Source organism: Zalophus californianus, chromosome 11 (genome assembly GCF_009762305.2).
Source record: "Zalophus californianus isolate mZalCal1 chromosome 11, mZalCal1.pri.v2, whole genome shotgun sequence".
Lineage (NCBI taxonomy): Eukaryota > Metazoa > Chordata > Mammalia > Carnivora > Otariidae > Zalophus > Zalophus californianus.
Window position 1 is genome coordinate 55,222,669 of NC_045605.1, and position 16,228 is coordinate 55,238,896.

Here is a 16,228-nt window from a genome sequence, read left to right on the forward strand (position 1 = left end):
GCTCTCCTCACCTGGTGAAGGGGGGCGAGGTGGGGGGCACTTCCACTTCAGTGGGAAAAAACCTTTTTCCTTTTACCCTTCTCCCAAAGTGGGCCCCTCCTTACTGTGGGCTGTATCCCGCAGGGAAGAAGGGACTAAGTGATACCAGCTGTTAATTACCATTGACCTTGAACAACAGCGGGGCTGGGGCAGGCGTTAGGGGTGCAGATACCCCCACAGTCAAAAACCAGGTATAACTTTTGATTTCCCCCAAAACCTTATTACTAATAGCCTACTGTTAACCAAAAGCTTAACCGATAGCATAAACAGTTGATTAACACACTGTTAACCAGAAGCTTAACCGATAGCATAAACAGTTGATTAACACGTATCTTGTTTGTCGTATGTGTTATATACCGCGATCTTATACTAAACGAAGCTAGAGAAAAGAGAATGCTATTAAGAAAATCATAAGAGAAAATACACTTACAGTACTGTACTGTAAAAAAACCCTCGCACAAGTAGACCTGTGCAGTTCGAACCCATGTTTTTCAAGGATCAACCGCACTGTTAAATTATAGTAACTATCAAACACCAGTTTGATAGCCATTTTGCGTACTTAGCACAGCACTTTTAGCGACACGATCTACCTTCATCGTCATCATGGTCCCCTGAACCCCTGTCATTAGGCAGCATTTATCCCTGGGCACAGGCAAAGGCAGAGCCAGGCTCAGAGAAGCCTGCACACAAGGCCAGGCCCCACAGGTAGGAGAGGTGGCGGAAAGAAGCTTCCAGGTGCCCTCTGAGGGCTCCGAGGGGGCCTCCTATTCGGGGACCAGAGCTTCAGGGCTGTCCTGAGAGCCTGCGGGGAAGGCAGAAGCAGCCTGAGGCCTGGAAGCAGTGTCCTGGATGTTACCCCCAAGAGCCCACAGTCCGCCCACAGCCAGCTTCCATCTCACTGACTTCCCCCAATGGTGGCCCCATCTCAAAAGGGGCCCCCCGACCCACGCTCCCTCTGCACCCTCTGCACCGGGTCCCTGTGCAGCCCCAGCGCATTCACACCACCCCTGCTAGGGGAATCTCTATCAGATCCCCTAGCCCTGGGTGGGGGGCAGGGCAGAGGAGAGGCAGGGGAGGGGGGAGAGGGCCTCTGCCTGCTGTGGCCTCCTCCTTACTGGCCTCCACAGTAACCCAGCCAACACAGAGCCAAAGATGGGTGACACTTGTCAGACGCACACCTGACCATTTACTGCCCCTCCCCACGGGGCTATCATTCCGCTTCCCACCTCCAGGCCTTTTCCCTGGACCTGCAATGCCCTTTCTCTTCTGCTTGATGAAATTTTCAGCCCTTGAGACCCAGCACCACTCTATCTGCAGGGAAATCTCCCCCAGTTCCCAGGCAGGTCCCTGCGCTGGGCTCCAGCACTAGGTACATGCGCTGGGGCTTATCTGTTGACCCATCTGCCTCACCAGTCAGAAGGGAGGCTCATAGGGCAGTGACCCCACCTCATTGTCCCAGCGCCCACCTCTGGCCTGGCCTGAGACCACACGCCCGGCTGTGGCAGAAAACCAGCCGCAGCCGGGTCCACCCAACCCTGCCCAGTCTCCTCAGCCAGGCCTCCCCACCCCTACTACCCCAGGGGGAGGGACCAGGCCCAAAGATCCTGAGAGGTCTCAATCCTTGCAAGAGAACACAGTGGCTTCCCCCAGGAGGCCTCACACTCAGGGTTGGCTGAGCCCTACCCTCAAACCCCCTCCCTTCCAGGAAGTCTTCCCAGATTTTTCCCTCCCTAGGATATTAGGAATACTTGGCCTCAGCACTTCACTCTCCAACGCTGATACAGGAAGAAGATTCTGACTTGAGAACCAAGCTGAGCCAGGTTCAAATTCTGGCTCCGCAGCCCTGAGAGACAAGGTAGCTCCCTTCACCCTCTGCCCCACCCTTCACATCCCAGTGAGGGCTGGGGCTGAATCCCACATGAAATGAAACCTGGAGAGACTTGGCACCTGTTCATGATCTTCTGTTCTACTTCACCTCTGGACCCCAGGCGGGTCTCCCCGCGTCCCCAACTCTGGGGGGTGGAGGCAGGATCAGAGAAGCCCAAGATCCCTTCTCTCCCAGAGCTCCCCGCCTCCCCCGGCCCCCTCTGACGCACCCAAGCCCAGCAGCCCAGAAAACAGGCCCTTATCCAACCTGGCAGGAGGGTCGGGAAGGGAATCCGCCTTGGCCCTGCCCCTTTCCCAAGCTTCCAGGGCCGGGGTTGGGCGGACATCCAGGTGAGGTGGTGGAACTGAACGGATGGAGGACTGGGAAGAGAACAGGAAAGGGGAACTGTGAGGAAGAGAAGAAACAGTCAAGTCCCGGGGGTGAAACCTCAGCGCGTCGGAACTAAGAATCTGGCTCCGGAGCACCCACCCAGGGGGAGCTGGAAGAGGCCCCTGGCCGCGGGGTGGGGATGGGGGTGGGCAGTAGCCCCGGGGGTGGGGGCGGATCGTCGAAACCCCCGGCCCCCGCCCCGGGCCTCAAGGCGCGCGCTCACCTCCTTCCTCCCCCGCCTGCGGGCAGCGAACCCGCACACCGATTCGTGCTCACCGGGCACGCACCGGCCGGCGCTGCACCGGCACACACACCTCCGAAACACACACGAACACGCGCGCTCGCACACGCCTCCCTCTGCGCAGCGCCTCCTACCTGCCGCGCAGCCGCGGCTCGGGCCGGACTCGGACTCAGGGCACGGCGCGGGCACGGGAACCCGGGCAGCACCGGCCTCCGGATCGGGCCGGGGATCCCTCTGGGGCTTGCCTGGGGCGGGGGCGCGAGCTCGGACTCCCGGGCAGCGGCCCGCCCCGCCCCGCGGCCTCCGCCCATTTGGGGACAGAGGCGTGGTCTCCTGCGGGGCGGGCGGGCCAGGACTGCTGCGCAGGCGAACTGGCGCCGTGCCGCGGGGCGAAGCGACTGGGAGGTGGCCGCCGAGCTCCCGCTCGGGGGTAGGAGGGGGACTCGGGGGCCAGCGCGGCTCGGCCCGACCCCTCTCGGCTCGATCCGGCCCCCGGTCTCCCTCCCTCCGTCCCAATCTCGCACTGTCCGCCGTGGAGTATCGCCGGGAGCCCCCCAGGGCCGAGCCCCCGTCTGCCCGAGGGTTGTGTGCCAGCGCCGCGGAAGGCTTGCAGGCCGGCCGAGCTTTGGGCATGCATCTTGCAGGGTCCAGAACAGGGGGCTGGGAAAAGAGGAACCTGAAGGGGCGAGTGCCCATCTCTTCCCCATGTCCGAGGTTGGGGATGAGGAGGAGGGGGAACCTAGAGCCCCCGCGCGGCACACGCAGGAAGGCCCCGGTCAGATGCGGAGATCTGGCCCCAGGCCCATAGTGAGCGTTTCCGCGCGCTCTGATAGGCCCGCCACAGCAGTGGCGTGTTTCTGCAGTGAGGTTGAGAAGGTGTGTGCAATGACCAACCGCGGCACACAGTAGGGGCGCAGGGCTCTGGATAGACCTGCCTCTCTGATCTGTGCCAGCCCACTTTGCAGATGGAGAAACTCCGGCCCGCTCACCCGGCTTCTCAGTCTCAGTTAATGATCTCATTAACCTCTCAGGCACTCAGACCGCCGGGCCACCACCTCACAGTCTCTGTCCCAGACCTCCCAGATGTTTCTCTGCTGGGTGCAGCTCCAGCCCCGCCTCCTCCTCCCCACCCGCCCAGTCCCTATCCAGCCAAGGGAGACTTTCAAAGATGCAGCCATGACCGGCCACCCACAGAACATTGTTCCAAAACTGCCCCTGTGCCTGACTCCCCCACTCACACCCCATTGCCCGGCCTGTGCCCTGGCTGCAGCCTCCCCAGACCCCAGGCTCCTCTCGAGGCCGCCGCCTCCCCCACCCCCAGACCTTGTTCACGCCGTTCTGCGGCTGTCTGGAAGGCTCTTCCTGCCCTCTCCAGGAGGCAAGCGCTGATAATCAGGCCTCTAGCGCCAGGGCCTCCATCCCCGAGCCCCACCCCCACCTCTCCACTCCGAGGCCCCACCCGCTTCTTCAGCGTTCCCACCCTGTTGTTTGTGTTTCCTCCCGGGCCCTGAACTCTCGCTGCCTCTCTTAATTAAGAGTCAGTGGTGGAGTCTCGGCCTCCGTCCCTGTGCGGTTGAGGCTCATTCTGGGGAAGACGGTAATACTGGGGGAAGCCAGGCGGGTCTGGCTCCAGGGCTTCCTCTGCCCGTTACCGGCTGTGTGATCCAGGCAAGTCCTCTAGCCCCTTTCCTGCCTGGAAACTGGGCTTCTAGCGGAAATGTGTGATGATCACGTCCAGGCAAATCGTGAGGCCCGCTACGGCCCCATCGTGCAGGGTGTTGGATCATGTCTGAGAAGACATTTGCCTCAGCCTGTAAAAACAGTGGATGTTGGGTCTCCCTTTTGTTTTCAGAGTGTTGGAACCACAAGAAGAGTGTCATGTGGTGATCCGAAGCATGAACTCAGGACTCACTGCCTGGGCTCCTATCAGCAGTGTGACCCGGGACAAGTCACCTAACCTCTCTGCTTCCTACAAAATCAGTCTAGTAGCCTTCACATTATGGGGTTGTGGGAATTAAACGGGCCATCCCCGTGAAGCCCCTAGAGGGACCCCTGGCTCAGAGTAAGTGCTCGGCACAGTTCAGCTGATGCTATGTTCATCCAGTCCAACCCCCTCATTTTGTGAAGACATCGGGTCTTCACAAAAGGAGACATGTACACATGGTTAGTTAGAAGCCCAAGCATTCCAGAAGGTCAGAACTGGGAGGGCCCACTCTGAGCCCATCCCTGGCAGTACCCACCTTCTCTGACAGATGAGGAGAGAGGCCTAGAGAGAGACAGTGACCTGTCCAGGGCACCCATCCCGGTTGGGGGTGCGGGGAGGCACCAGCCCTGCTCTTGTTGGGGGCGGGGGGTGGGGAGTTGTGCACAGTCTGCAGACAAGCCAGGAAGAACCTGGTCTCCCGGCAAGCTTGAGGAAAGGGTGAGGCTCTAATGATGCTCTGTGGCACTCGGTTTTCATAAACTGAGTCATCGGCCGGTGGCGTCACAGGGCCTGCTGTGTAAGTGCTTTCCCGTTCGGTTCTCGAAGCCGGCCTCTGCAGGAGCCCTCATTAGGCCCATTTCGCAGATGATAGAAATGAGCCTCAGGGAGATGCCCCAGTCACACAGTTAGAAAATGGCAGAACTGGGATCCACACCTATCCACTCTTGTGCCCTTTTCCTCCCCCTTCCTCCTCCTCTGCCCCAGGGAAAAGCCACCTCTGTAGACCCCTTGACTGGCTAGCCAATCTCTGCTTGCATCCCCCTGTACCTGGGAGCACATTCCCTCGCAGGGCAGCTCTTTCAACTCCTCTTGGAAGAGTCTTTTGTCCCCCAAAACTAACCCACCGCCCTTTCCATAGTTCTGCAGGTCTCCATACCCCCCCACCTCACCAGAGCCTGGGCACAGAATCTTCTCTGCTCCAGGCCAGAACACCCTTATCTTGACTGCTTCTGTGAGTAACAAGGGTTCCCAGGTGAAACTCTTACAATAATAATAATTTCTTTCAAAAATCTCAGCAGATCGAATTGGCTAGCTATTGTTTGAGAAGCCTAAAGGAAGCCCCTCGGCATGGGGAGCGGCTGGTGTCTTGGGGGAAAGATTCAAATAACCATGTCTAACAGTTCCCCTACTCCCATCTAGGCAAGAGCCTGTAGGGAGGATTGTAGCCAAGGATTGTAGGGAGAGAGGTGAGTCAGACACTCAGAGCTTTCAGGTTGGGGTGGTTGCTAATGGTATTCCCCTGAGAGTGCAGGAAATGGGAAGGTCGCAACAGACTTCCAGCAGCCACATGGAGACTGGTAATACAGAGGACAAGATTACCTTTCAGCTGCTCTTAATCCCATGACTCTCTGAAACATTGCCTATATTTTGTTAGTATCCTGGATTTTATTAAGAACCATCCAGAACCAAGTGGGATTCATTCCAGGAATGCAAGATCGGTTTAACATTAGAGAATCCGTTAATAGCATTAGCTTACTAGGGCTGCCATCACAAAGTACCCCAAACTGGGCAGCTTAAGCAACAGAAATGCATTGTCTGACAGTTGTGGAGCCTAGAAATCCTAGATCAAGTGTCATTAGGGCTGGGTCCTCCTGAGGGCTGTGAGGGAGAATCTGTTCTGTGCTCTCCTCCCCGCTTCTGGTGGTTGGCTGGCAATCTTTGGCATTTCTTTTTCAAGACTTTATTTATTTATTTATTTATTTATTTATTTATTTATTTGAGAGAGAGAGAAACAGCATGAGAGGGGAGAGGGCCAGAGGGAGAAGCAGGCTCCCTGCTGAGCTGGGAGCCCGATGCGGGACTCGATCCTAGGATTCCGGGATCATGACCTGAGCTGAAGGCAGTCACTTAACCAACTGAGCCACCCAGGCACCCAATCTTTGGCATTTTTTTGGCTTGTAGACACAACACCCTGATCTATATTTTCATGTTCACAAGTGTTCTCTCTTCGTGTGTATCCATCTCTGTGTCCCAAACTCCCCTTTTGATACAGACACCAGTCATACTGGATTAGGGTCCACCCTAATGACCTCATTTCTTGATCACCTCCTTAAAGACCCTATTTCCAACTAAGGCTACATTCTGAGGTACTGGGGGTTAGACGGCATCATCTTTTAGGGGACACAAGTGAACCGATAATAAGCATGTGCCATATTAATGGATCTAAGAGAAAAACCATATAATATTCTCTTTGGATGCCAAGAAAGCCCTTCGCAAGATTCAACACCCATTCATGATAAAAATACTCAGTGAAATGGGAAGTGAGAGATACTTTCTCACATGATAAAATGTAGTCCTAAAGCCAGCATCTTATTTAATCAAGAAACACTGGAAATATTTCCATGAAGATCAGGAACCAGACAAGAATGGCCACTTCCTCCACCACTATTCCACATAGGTAGTTAATGCCATTAGACAAGACCAATCAAATGGAGGCCTGACAATAAGTACAGAGGAAATAAAACTATCTCTATTTGCAGATGACAAAATATTATACCTGAAAAACCACAGAGAATCAATGATAAAACTAATTCAAACAGTAAAAGAGTTCAGGAAAGTAGCAGGGTGTAAAATTAAAATATAAAATTCAATAGCCTTTATATATACAAACAATAAACAGAGGTCCTAACAGTACAGGGAAAACCCTATTTGTGATAACAACAAAAAAGATTAAATGCTTAGGAACAATTTATTTTATTTTATTTTATTATGTTATGTTAATCACCATACATTACATCATTAGTTTTTGATGTAGTGTAAATGCTTAGGAACGATTTTAATTAGAAATGTATAAAACCTATATGAGGAGGGACACCTGAATGCCTCAGTCGGTTAAGCGTCTGCCCTCAGCTCAGGTCATGATCCCAGGGTCCTGGGTGGAGCCCCACATCAGGGTCCCTGCTCGGCAGGGAGCCTGCTTCTCCCTCTCCCTCTGCCACTCCCCCTGCCTGTGTCCTCTCTCACTGTCTCTCTCTCTCTCTCTCTCGCAAATAAATAAATAAAATATTTTTTTAAAAAGTCTTTGAAATATAACTACTCTTAAAAAAAACTATATGAGGAAAAATCGAAACATTTTTGAAAGACACTAAAGAAGAATAATTGAAAATACATCCCCAGCTCTTGGATAGGATGAGTCAACATTATAAAGATGTTAGTTCTTCCTATGTTAATTTGCAATTTCAATGCAAATTAAAAATATGCCCATTAAAAATAACGGCAAGCTGTTTTATGAAGATAGACGTGTTGATGCCAAAGAGCATATGAAAAATAAACATGCAAGAATAGGCAAGAAAACACTGGAAAAGAAAAACTATGAGGTTTTACCAGACACTCAAAATGTCAGAGCACCTGACTAGCTCAGTCTATAGGGCATGCAACTCTTGATCTAGGTAGGGGTTGTGAGTTCGAGTTCCCCATTGGACATCGAGCTTACTTAAGAAAAATGTTTACCAGACATTAAAACAATAAAAGCTTCTGTAATTAAAAATGGTGGCACTGGTGCATGAAGAGACAAATCGCAATAGACTAAAAAATTTAGAAATAGACTCCAAGACATCATTACCCCAGTGATTTCACATGCACCTTTGTTACATACTAAAGATGGACTTTGTCATAAATGCTACTGGGTAGCCATTTGGAAAAGGAAATAAATAGACCCATATGTTACACCCAACAAAAGAATAAACTACATGGTTTGGGCTCTAAGTGTAAAACTGAAACCATACAAGGATCAGAAGGAAACATGAGTGGCTTCCTCTTTGAGTGTCATGTTGGGAAAGGCTTTCCAATGATGATTCAAAGCCCAGAGGCTGTAAAAGAAAAGAGGGATAAGTTTGACTACATGGAAATAAAAAAACTTTGCATGACACAAATCACCGTAAAGTAAGTCCATAGACAAGTGACAAGCTGGAAGAAAATATTCCCAACATTATACCACCGACAAAAGGCAGATCTCCCTAATACATAAGGAACTCTTAAAAGTTGAGGGACAAAACCCAAAAATCCAGTAGTAAAATGAGGGGAAGGGCATGACAGACAATTCACCAAAAAAGATATAAAAAATGGCCCTCAGGGTCATTGGTCCCATGTCAGGCTCCCTGCTAAGTGCTTCTCCCTCTCCCTCTGCCCCTACCCACTCCTGCCCCTGCCCTGCTCTGTCTCTCTCTCTCAAATAAATAAATAAAGTGTTTTAAAAAATGACCCTCGGGACACCTGGGTGGCTCAGTTGTTAAGCATCTCCCTTTGGCTCAGGTCATGATCCCAGGGTCCTGGGATCAAGCCCCGCATCGGGCTCCCTGCTTGGCAGGGAATCTGCTTCTCCCTCTCCCACTCCCCCTGCTTGTGTTCCCACTCTCGCTGTCTCTCTCTCTCTCTCTCTCTCTCTCTCTCTGTCAAATAAATAAATAAATAAAATCTTTAAAAAATAAATAAATAAAATTAAAAATGGCCTTCAAACATATGGAAAAAAATGCTTAAGGACACTCAGAATTAGAGAAAGGCAAATTAAAACAACTCTGAGAAAGATTCCATTTCTCACCTATCAGACTGACAAAAAAATGAAAAATATCAGAATACATTCTGTTGGCGAGGTTGTGGGGAAACGAGCATTTGAATACATTTGTGTACCTCACTGGTGGGAATGCAAATTGACGCAACTCTCTGGAAAGAACATTGGCAATACCTCACAAAATTAAATATGCACTTACACTTTCACCCAACAATCCCACTTCCATGAAACTCCCTTGAAGACAGGCCTCCAGCAATGTGAAAATACATATGCGAAAGGCTTTTCATCAAAGCATTATTTTTAATTGCAAAATCTTAGAAACTTATGTGGAATTTGAGAAACAAGGCAGAGGATCATAGGGGAAGGAAGGGAAAAATGAAACAAGACCATAGGAGACTCTTAACCTCAGGAAACAAACTGAGGGTTGCTGGAGTGGTGGGGGTTGGGAGGGATGTGGTGGCTGGTGATGGACATTGGGGAGGGTATGTGCTATGGTGAGCGCTGTGAATTGTGTAAGACTGCGGAATCACAGACCTGTACCCCTGAAACAAATAATACGTTATATGTTAATTTAAAAAATTAAAATTAAAATAAAAAAAATATTGGAAACTATCTACCATACACGGGAGACTGTTGATTAAACTATAGTCGAGCCGTACAAAGCAGTACTTGGCAGTTGTAAAAATAATAAAATAAAATAAAATAAAGACCATCTCTGAATTGATATGGCATGAATTCCAGACACACTATTTTTTTTTTTAAGATTTTATCTATTTGCTTGACAGAGAAAGAGAGAGGGCACACACAAGCAGGGGGAGTGACAGGCAGAGGGAGAAGCAGACTCCCCGCTGAGCCCGGAGCCTGATGCGCGGCTCCAGGCTCCATCCGGGGACCTGGGATCATGACCTGAGCCCAAAGCAGATGCTTAACCGACTGAGCCACCCAGGCGCCCCAGACACACTATTAAGTGAAAAAAAGCAAAGGCTAAAAGAGTGTCTATATAGTATACTGCTCTTCATATCAGAAAGAAGAGAATATAAGAACACACACAGGGATCTGCTCATTTGCACAAAGGAAATACAGGAAGGTCAGTCTGGGAGACTGGTTCCTGAGGGGCAGGTGGGGAGGGGTGGAGAGAACAGGGAATGGGAACCAAAGAGCAGGGAAGTGGAGAGAGTGCTTTGTCTCCAACTGTATCTTTGTACATGTGTATTATTGAGATATAATTTACAACCATACAATTCACCCTTTTGAAGTGTAAGATTTTAGTCTATTTGCAAAATGGTACAACCATCACCATGATCTCATTCCAGAATATTTTCATCTTCCTGTTAGCAGTCACTCCCCTTGCCTCCCCCCAACTCCAGGTGACCACGAAACTACTTTCTGTTTGTGGATTTGCCGTTCTGGACATTTCATACAAATAGGATCAAACAACAGGTGGCTTTGGGTGTCTGGCTGCTTTCGCCCAGCAGAATGTTTTCGCAGTTCAGGCATGTCGTAGCATGGATCAGTGTACCCATTCCATTTTATGGCTGGATAATATTCCACTGTATGTATATACTGCATTTTCCTTATCCATTCATTTGTTGATGGATCTTTGGTATTTTTCCACTTTGGAGCTATTATGGATAATGCTGCTATGAACACTCACGTACCAGGATTTGTATGAACCCATGTCTTCAATTCTTTGGGGTGTATACCTAGGAACGGAATTATTGGGTCATAGAGTAACTCCAGGTGACATTTTTTGAGGAACTGCCAGACTGTTTCCCAGAAAGCCCAGAGCATCCTCATAAGAACCTTGACCCTCCCCACCAAGCCTGTGAAGCTGAAGTTCCTGGGTGAGACCTGAACCAGCCCTGCTCCCTCTCATGCCTTCTGCTAGCACGCCAAAGCTCCAAGCCCCATTCCACCTGCCATGACCCCTGGACTCCCCCTACTCCTTTCTCCCTGCCAGCTCAGGCCCTCCCTTGCTCCCCTGCTCCCCATCTCCTCACTCTCCCCAGGACCCGCTGCTGCCCCTCAGATCCCTTCACCTGCAGCCCAATGAACTTCCTGAAATACACATCCAATCTCCTACTCATTTGCTTCAAACTCTTGAAAGCAGGAGAAAAGAATAAGGATGACATTTGACAAATTAATGTCATTTCTGGGTTTTGGGGAGCATCAGAATTGACCTTCTGGAAAGACTGTTCTTCTACTGGGAAAATGATGTTAATGAACCTGTTGATTACTCAAAGGCCAGGCTGAGTCTAGGCAGCAGGGAAGAAGAGGGTCACCAACCCTACAGAATAATTCTGTCAATGACCATCCCTAGGTGGAGAGGCGCCAGCTCTAAAAATCGTTATAATGTTGATTTAACTCGGAGAGATTGGCAGTTTCCCCCGGCGGCCTCCAGAGGCAGGGGTGCTGGGCACCCAGGTGAGGAAGTTGAGGTGGGCCTGACCTTGGAGCTCCACCCTCCCCCCTGCCTCAGAGGGTTGCTGCCTCCCGCTCCCAGTGCCACTGACATGCGTGGGGCTGAGGAGGTTTTCCTCCCTCTAAAGGCAGGACAGATGTCATGGCTGTGTGCGTATGTGCGCAACAAAGTGCTGGCTGCGTGCTTCTCTCCAGAGCCCCGAGAGCCAGCCTCTGGCCTTGTGCAGCTGCAGCTCTGGACTCTGTGTGTGGCTGCCATCAGGCATGGTGGCGAGGGCAGTGGTCAGGGCCCAGCAATGGCAGGCAGGAGGCCTGGGTCTAGAAGACTCGTGTGACCTTGAGCAGGTCATTCTCCTACCCAGGCCTCAGTCTCCACATCGGGCCAGTGGGGATGATAATAATCCCTATTCCCTGGTTGGGGTAAGGATTCAAGGCAGTCAGGGACTTAGAGGTGCTTTACAACATGATGTCTCTCCATGTTAATTAAGATGTTAAAAAGAAACTCTTAAAATCATTTTTTTATTATTTTCTTGCACGTCTTTTAGATTCATTGTTAGGTAGCTTTTTGTTTCTATTATGGTATTTTTTTTTTCTTTTAGAGAGAGAGCATGTGAGTAGGGTGTGGGGGCTAGAGGGGGGAGGTGCAGAGGGAGAGGGTGAGAGAGAATCTTAAGCAGGAGCCCTACATGGGGCTCGAGCTCACAGCCCTGAGATCATGACCTGAGCTGAAAGCAAGAGTCGGACCCTTAATCAAGTGAGCCATGCAGGTGCCCCTCTATTATGGTGATACTTTTAAAAAATGACTTTTCCTGACTCCTTATTACTACTATATAGAAATTAAATCGATTTTTTTTAAGATTTTATTTATTTATTTGAGAGAGAGAATGAGATAGAGAGAGCATGAGAGAGGGGAGGGTCAGAGGGAGAAGCAGACTCACTGCTGAGCAGGGAGCCCGATGCGGGACTCGATCCCGGGACTCCAGGATCATGACCTGAGCCGAAGGCAGTCGCTTAACCAATTGAGCCACCCAGGCTCCCTTAAAATGATTTTTGTATGTTGATTCTGTATCTGGAAAACTTGGTACTTTTAAAAATTAATCAATTATCTGCAAGATGTTTTTGAATGTGCTTTTTGGTGGGTTTTTTGTATGTAGACTAATGGTTCTAAATGAGGTGTATTGCCCCCTATTTAAGAGATTTGGAAATTTATAAGGGTTTTTGTTGTTGTTGTTCTTGTCGTGCCCAAGAAATTACACATTACAATTCATACTATTTTATTTTAAAGTATTTTCTTTTTTTTTAAGATTTTATTTATTTGACAGAAAGAGACAGCGAGAGGGGGAACACAAGCAGGGGGAACGGGAGGGGAGAAGCAGGCCTCCCGCTGAGCAGGGAGCCTGACGCGGAACTCGATCCCAGGACCCTGAGATCATGACCTGAGCCGAAGGCAGACGCTCAACGACTGAGCCACCCAGGCGCCCAGATTTTTTTTTTTTTTTAATCACAATGGCTGGGGCTCCTGGGTGTCTCAGTTGGTTAAGCGGGGGACTCTTGGTATGGGCTCAGGTCATGATCTCAGAATGGTGAGATCCGGCCCCACCACCACTCCCTGCTGAGCGTGGAGTCTGCTTGAGATTCTCTCTCCCTCTCTCTCTCCCCAGCTCGCGCTCTCTCTCTCTGTATCTAAAAAAAAAAAAAAAAGAAAAGAAAGAAAGAGAAACAATCACAAATGGATGTTGAATTTTATCCATTTTTTTCTCCTGCACCAGAGATACTTTTCTTTTGATATGATGCCCCACATTGACAGATCTTCCTTTTCTATCCATACACGGTGATTGCTTTTCTAATGCTAAATAAACCCACCTGGAATTTCTGGGATAAACCCATCCAGATGCTGATACATTTTCCTGTTTTACATATTGTCACGCTCCATCTGCAGGCATTTTATGTAGGATTTCGCAAGCGTGTTTGTGAGGGAGGCAGGCCCCAAATTTTCTCTGCTTATGTGGTCCTTGTCAATTAGCACCTGTCGGGTAACGGTTGTTGGAAGCACCCCCTCCACCCCCGCCGCCCAGATTTTCACCTACCCAGGGATCCGACGCCGGCTTCCCCGCAGAAACCGTGTGCGGGGAGCGCCCCCTGGCGGCCCTGGGGGCGCAAGAGCCTGAGGAGCCGGGCGGGGTGAGGACCAGAGGACAGAACACGAGGTGGCGCCAGGGCTCGGCGGGATGCTGGTCTTTGCCGGCCTGGTGACGAGAGCGGCTCAGCTTCAGAGAAGGGGTGACCAGGACCCAGAGTGACACAGCAGGTTCATAACTACAGAGTTTTAACCCTTCTGAGCTGTGCAGTTCCTGAGTCTTAATCTCTTCACCTATAAAGTGGGGATAATCCATCTGCTTTCAGGGAAATAGGAGGAAGCTGTCAAAGCACAGACGTCAGACTTCCTAGAGAATAAGGAAGGTGTCCTCTCTTGGCCTCAGCATTCTTGTTTTCTTGTCTGTTACAAGCCCTTGATAAATGGCAGCTAGGGAGAAGGGGATTCAGGACTCGTGATAATTGTCCAGCATGAGAGTCTGCATCAGGGAGGTCTGTGTGAAGGAAGAACATACGTTCATTTATTAATTGTAGTTTATTATTTAGTCATTGTTCATTTATTCAACAAATATTTATTGGACACTGGTAGGCAGAATAATGATCCCCAAGAGACGTCTGCACCCTCATCCTTGGATCTTACAAATAGTTTAGGTTACAAGGGAAAAGGGAAGTAAGGTTGCAGGGGGAATGAAGGTTGCTGATGAGTTGACCTTAAGATAGGAAGATAATCCTAGATTATCCAAGTGGATTATCCAAGTGGGCCCAATGTGATCACAAGGGTCCTTAAAAGTAGAAGGAGGAGGAGGAGAGTCAGAATCGCTGGTTTTGAAGATGGAGGAAGCTGAAAGACGCCAGGAAGGGGATTCTCCCCAGAGCTCCAGTAAGGGATATAGTCCTGCTCACACCTTGGGTTTTTTGGTTTGTTTTTTTTTAAGATTTTATTTATTTATTTATTTATTTATTTGACAGAGAGACACACAGCGAGAGAAGGAACACAAGCAGGGGGAGTGGGAGAGGGAGAAGCAGGCTTCCCGCGGAGCAGGGAGCCCGATGCCGGGCTCGATCCCAGGACCCTGGGATCATGACCTGAGCCGAAGGCAGACGCTTAATGACTGAGCCACCCGGGCGCCCTGACGCCTTGCTTTTAACTCCGTGAAGCTTATGTGGGACTTCTCACCTAACCGTAAGAGAATAAATTTGCATGGGTTTAAGCAGCCAGCTTTGTGGTAATTTGTCACAGTTGTGGGAAACTAACACAGTATTTTTCCGGGCGCAAGAGCAGATGTGGAGGGTTCTGGGGAATTCAGAGCTAGAACAAGGTAGAGTGTGAGGAGCCACCATGTTGAGAAGCTCTGAGTCCCAGGACTAGCAGATTGAGAAGGGCTTTTCCAAAGAAGTGACATTTCACCTTGTATCTGAAGATTATATCAAATGAAGCGAGAGCTGGGACGCCTGGGTGGCTCAGTTGGTTAAGCGTCTGCCTTCGGCTCAGGTCATGATCCCAGGGTTCTGGGATCGAGCCCCGCATCGGGCTCCCTGCTCCGCGGGAAGCCTGCTTCTCCCTCTGCCTGTCATTCCCCCTTCTTGTGCTCTTGCCTTGTCAAATAAATAAATAAATTCTTAAAAAAAAAAAAAAAATGAAGCGAGTAGAAAAATGTTTCAGGCAAGGAAACAGCATGGTGGAAGGCCCACGGGCAAGAGAAAGTGCACCGAAGCTCAAGAGGCCCCAGCAGAGTGAGAAATCAAGCAGGAGAAGTCAAAGGAATGCAGGTCAAACCGCCAGTCCCAGAAAGCGTTTGCTTTTTATCCGAGGGCAATGGGGCTAGATTTTGAGAGGGACCAAATTATGACCAGATCTGCCTTTCAGCTGCTGTAGGGTGGAGAGTGGATCCCTAGGTGGCTCTGGCCCACCTGAGAGCTGGTGGTAACCCAGGCCAGACTGGGCCATGGAGAAGAAGATGGACAGATGAGAACTGACTGGAGAGATATTTTGGAGGTCAGATCAATGGAACTTGGTGATGGACCAGATGGGCTGTGAGGGAGAAGGAGAGTTTGAGATGCATCATCACCTCCCACCTTCTGGCGTGAACAAATGGGGGGATGATAGTGCCATTTCCTGTGATGGGAACAATGGGTGAGGGGGCAGGCCTGAGCTGTGCCTGCAGCACATTCGAGCTGAGGTGACCACTGAGGCAGCTGGATACGCATCAGGAGTTGGGTGAAGGTCTGTTGGAGATTCAGGGTAGACTCTGGGTTCTTGCAAAGAGAAAAAGAGGTTTCTCAACCTCAGCACTACTGACATTTTGGGTAGGGCAGTTCTTTGTTTGGAGGTAGGCCTGGAGTGTTGGCCTCCTCTGTAAGGTCAGAGCTGGGTCACAGGCCCACCCATGTGCCAATCTAGGGGAAGGGGAGGGTGAGCACAGGTGAGGCAGGGTTCAGGTGCGCTCCTCATGGTGTCCACAGTCATCTAAGAAAGCCTGGTCACAGGGCCACACCTGCTTGCCACGGAAGCTGGGCAGTGTAGGCTAGGTGTGCGCCCAGCAGGGAGGGGGCAGCAGATTTTGGCGGACAGCTGCAATCTCCTAAATGACGATGGGGGGTGGCGGCGGTTGGAAGACATTTCCCGTGAAGGGATGAGAGCTTGTGTGGAGACTCAGAGGCAGGAGGGAGCCCCGCAAAGCAGGA

At 50.4% G+C, this 16,228-nt stretch overlaps 1 protein-coding gene across 1 annotated transcript in view; it reads right to left on the reverse strand.

The window, feature by feature from the left end:
- CAPN5 (calpain 5) overlaps positions 1-2,831 on the reverse strand; it is a 48,250-nt gene extending 45,419 nt beyond the window's left edge. The window contains 2 exon segments of the mRNA XM_027580923.2: positions 2,174-2,286; positions 2,672-2,831. The gene's annotated coding sequence lies outside the window, so the exon portion shown is untranslated.
- Positions 2,832-16,228: the final 13,397 nt, after the last annotated feature.